Source organism: Vitis riparia, chromosome 19, assembly GCF_004353265.1.
Source record: "Vitis riparia cultivar Riparia Gloire de Montpellier isolate 1030 chromosome 19, EGFV_Vit.rip_1.0, whole genome shotgun sequence".
Classification (NCBI taxonomy): Eukaryota; Viridiplantae; Streptophyta; class Magnoliopsida; order Vitales; family Vitaceae; genus Vitis; species Vitis riparia.
In genome coordinates, this window is record NC_048449.1 from 17,895,607 (window position 1) to 17,901,030 (window position 5,424).

Sequence of the window (5,424 nt, forward strand, 5' to 3'; positions counted from 1 at the left end):
AATAGTTAACTTATGACTTTTTGGCCCTTGTTAAAAGGATATAATAGTTGACCTTTACATTTCTTGGTGGGGAATGTAATTGATTTGGACCCCAGCCTCTAGGGGTTTGGTTAGAGGTTACTAGTACTAGTAGTGTTTGGTTCCGTCCACCTTAAAGGAACAATTTGAGGCTAGCTACCTATTTGAAAAGTCCCACCTAATTGGACACCATTTGATGTTTGATGACCAGAGTAAATAAATAATTTGAATGTTTTGATCGAATTTGATACGGAAATGCTTGAATCAGAAATGAAAGTGTACAATTAAAAGTTTTGAATGTATTGGAAAAACTGACTGAAAGGTTTATGAAAATAATTAGTTATAATATCTCTTATTTTACAAGTGAACTTGAAATATTTGATCCATGGACTGCATTAATGTTCCTTATTGGGCTTTGAGCTCATTCCCATTTGTTGATTACTTTTCAGGCACCCTTAGTTCAGGCGAGGAGTGATGGCTAGGTCGGGGAATGGTCATCATTAGAATTTTGCTTAGGATGTTATTTGGACATTGTTAGCTTATAAGTTTATGTTCATTTGGATTATTTGGTTTTTGGAAGCTATTTAGATATTGAGCTTTTAAATATTTTTTTTGATAAGTTTGAAGTTGAGATTTGGAGATTATGACAATTTGTTAGCACTTGATTTATTTGAGTTTGCTATCTATTTGGATAATGGATTTTGGTTGATGGATGCTTAGTTTTAAAGTTACGTTTGAAGATTTTAGAATTTTGTTCCGCTACTCTGAACAGGTTTTTGGTAATTGGTTACTTCCAGTTACAATATAATTGTTTGGGTCAGGTTACAATTTAAGCCTTCGGGTTTGAGGTGTGAAATGACCGTCACGCCCTTGGAGTGGGTCTTGGGGCGTGACAACTAAAGCCAAAGAATCCTTGCGGCTACTTGAGCTAATGACTGGTATTTTGATTCTATGCTAGAGTGAACAACAATCTTTTGTTTCCTTGATCTCCATTGAATCAAATTTCCACCTAAGAACACACAATAGCTAGGCACTAGTTGACCTTCAATCATCTAAGTTGTTGGCCCAATCCACATTTGAAAACCATTCAAGAAATAAATGTTTAGCCACTTGATTGACTTGAGTAGCATTAGTGCTTATTATTAGGATGTCATCAACATACACTAGCAAAATGATAAGTGTGTTGCCTTTCTTGTGAATAAATAGGCTAGTGTCAATTACAAAATTTTGAAATTCCCAATCAAGTAATGCATTCTTTAACTTGTTAAATTAAGCTCTTGGGGCTTGTTTTAAGCCATACAAGGCCTTATGTAACTTGCAAACATAACTTAGTTTGGTTGCATCAACAAAGCCTATAGGTTATGCCATATATACCACCTCTTGTAAATCACCATTAAGAAATGCATTGATGATATCAATTTATTGAATATCCCAACCATTTGTAACAACCAATATTAAAATAACTCCAATCATAGAAGAGCTTAACCATAAGACTAAAGGTTTCTAAATAGTCTAGACCAGATGTTTGATAAAAACCTTTTGGCACCAACCTCGTTTTATACCTTTGAATAGTCTTACATGATTTGTATTTAACTCAAAACACCTATTTATTCTCAACCACATTCATTCCTATTGGATAAGGCATCAAATTTCAAGTTTTGTTGAACATAAGAGTTTTATATCTATCCACCATTGTATATTTCTAACTTGGATCATTAAGGGCCTGAGCAATATTAGTCGATTTTGATTAACATGGTCACTTACATGCTAGTGTTCTGGTGATGGAGTTAAAGACCATAGGATTATAGATATCAAAATTTGACCTTGTTTTGCATAGGATGAATAGAGGTTGAAGGAGGATGGAATAAAGTAGAAGAAGGAATAGGTTCAATATTAGACGAAGGGGAGGAAATTCTTACAATGGATGGAACAAATTTTATATGCAGATTATGAGGAACTTGCTCATATGTAGAGGCTTCTCTTGGAATGGCTACTTCAGTTGTTGTACCAATTATATATTTTGAATAATGAGATATAGCTTAATGAAAGTTATGAGAATGAGTCGGAATAACAAAAGGCATTTGAGATAAAGGTGTACCATGTTTGGATTTTAATAAAGAAAAGAAGAGATTACTGGAAAAAAATTTTAGATTCATTAAAATTAATATTCCTTGTAATGTAAAGATGACCAAATGAATGAAGACACTTGTACCCTTTGTGATTTGAACTATATCATAGAAAGACACATTTGGATGTGTGAAAGTCAAATTTATGTTTGTTATAAGGTTGGAAATCGATTTATCAAATACATAATAGTGGAAAATGAATCACACTAATATTGAAAAGGCTTATGAGCTTGAGCTAAAAGAGTTAGGCCTGCTTCAACTATATGCCTGTGTTTCCTCTCAACTTGTTTTTAACAAGTTAGATTTGGAAGGAAGATAATATCTATATGTCCTTTATAAAGTAAACAATAATATCTAGTGTCACTTACTAAATTAACTCTATATGTCCTTTATAAAGTGGATTAACTTTAAAGTGAATCACTATGTGAGGTATATTGGCCAATGGGAGGAATAATGGGAAGTCAATCTTATTAGAAAGACATTTTGACATAATGAATTGTTATATTATGGTGTGTTTAATTGTTATATAGTTCTATCTTTGTTATTATTCTTGTCATTTTGTTATTTCTTTTTGCTAAATAGACACATAAAATTGTATTCTTACAATTCTTTTTTCTTTTTTGCATTCATAAGAGAAGGTGCTAGAGCTCTAATGCTAGCCATTAGTGGGGGGGAGCTAAGGCCATGAATGAGATAAAAATTTCTGGTGACTCAACAATAATGGCTTGATACCCAACAAGAATAGATCGATCAACTAGAGAGCCTACTATAGTAGCAACATAGAAAACATCAACAACAATTTGAAGAGATCTTACATCATCTATGATCAAGTCAAAAGTTGTCATAATCCCTCATTTTTTTTTATACACATATGATGAATCCTTCTTACCTTTTTTTGTTCATGTTGTTATGATTATTTTGTAATTGACATTTTGTTAAACAAATACTTTATTTTTTTATGTAGTTATTGACGTACACATTCTATTGTTATGATCACTCACAATGGTTATATGTATTAAAAATAAAGTTATACAATATATATTTAAATTTTTGTAACTAGATTTTAGAATGAAAAATTTTATTAAAATGTTTTAACCGAGTTTAGATAGAAGAAGAAAATGTATAATTATAATATGGAAAATGAAAATAGTAAGTACATTCCCTGACGAAAATTTTCATTGTTAAATTTATTTCTTGATGAAATTATTTTGTTAGAAAAAATATTTTGCAATGAAATGAATTTGCCACGGTTGAATATTCACAACTCTTGGGACAAAATTTGTTTTTTTAATGACAAAAAAATCTTACTTCGCTGATGAAATATTTTATTGGCAAAAATATTAAATGATGAAATTTCAATTTCATTATGAAAAGATTTTGGAGATGAAATGTGAATTTAGTTGGAATACTTTTAACAATGGGTCTAGGGTAATGGACATGTTACAAAACACTTTTTGTCAGGAAATATTTTTGCAAACAAATTTTAGATTTTCAGTTATAAAATATTTTATCACTAAAAGTCTATTTTCTTGTAGTGTATAAACCAATTTGCTAGCTTTGTGGCAAGGTTGGACATGTGGCAGCAAAATGTCATAGCAAATTTGACATTAGCTTCATTAGATATTTAAATTAAATCTAAATTGTCACAAGTAGAAAATTCTTAAGGAGGTGGTCAACATCAAGCCTACATAGCCTCCTTTGAAATAGTCATGGATTCAAATTGGTACATGGACAATGGTTCTACTAATCACATTACTATAGAACTCAACAATTAAGAATTACAAATATTGTAAAGAGAAGCTCACTATAGTAATGGTCAAAATCTTGATATTAAACATGTTAGTTCTACTTCTTTTACTTCATACATTGATTCCTAACCTTTACATCTCGAAAATATTCTTCATGTTCCTTCCATAAACAAGAACCTACTAACTATTTCTTAGTTTACTAATGATAATAATGTCATTGTTGAATTTTATGTTGATTGCTTTTATGTGAAGGACAAGAACTTGAGGAGAGTACTATTATAAGGCTCTCATAGGAATGGGTTGTACTAATTAAATGTATTTGGTTTTTACTCAAGGTTAAAGTCTTTTCTAAGTTCTCAAAATGTTGTTTTGCCATCAATATACCTAACTAAATTAATTGATTCAAGTGTTTCAACTGATTTAGGTACTTCAGCTTTCATGTTTACAAATAAATGTCATCTTAGTAGTTTTGAAGCCTTGTACTTTTGAACCCAAAATCAATACTAAGACTGCACTTTAGCATCACAAGCTAGGACATCCTTCTAGATCTATTCTTGATCTTGTTCTCAAGTACTTGCATATCCTTAATACAAATACACTTGATTTTTGTACTACTTGTCAATATGATAAGGCATGTCAACAACCTTTTTGTTCTTCAATGAATAAAACTAGTTCACCTTTACAACTTGTGCATTATGATCTTTTGAGTGTCCAACTTTTATTTTATGAAATGATGAATTTTATTATTATATTCTTTTTCTTGATGATTTTACTAGGTTTACATGAATCTACCTCTCACAAAATCTAAGGCAAAAACAACCTTCCTATATTTTCAATCCTTTGTGGAAAGACAATTTGACAAAAAGATTAAGTATCTACATTGATTGGAGGAGTGAATACCAATGCTTATTATCTTACCTTAACAATGTTGGGATAACTTTTAAACACCCTTGTCCCTATACATATTAACAAAATGGGAAAGACGAAACTTGTACCTAAAAAAACTCATCCCACCATTGTTCCTAACAGAATAAGAGATTGGAAATTCTTATCTCTTATTGAAGGAATCGATGCAATATATACAACTAAAATCATAACAGAGTTGCCTAGTCTTAAGCCTATATACATGGAAATATTAAGCTGGAAAAGAGAATATACAAAAAGATAAAGTTTGTTATAACAGTTGTAGAGAACAAGTCAATTGAGGATGTGTCTATCTGATATGCCCCCTCAAGATGGAGCTCGACATGAGAGTCCAATCTTGTCCCGAAGAAACAGAAAACGAGCTCTGGGAAGTGACTTGGTGAGAAGATCAGCAAGTTGATCAGTGGAGGATACATGAGCAACTCTAAGAATGCTTTTCTGAACTTGATCACAAATGAAGTGGAAGTCGAGAGCAACATGTTTCATTCTGGAGTGAAAAACAAGATTAGAACACACCTGAGTTGCCCCAACATTATCACAGTAAATGACTGGGCAAGTAGGTAGCTGAATACCAAGATCACACAGCAAGGAGGACACCCAATTTAGCT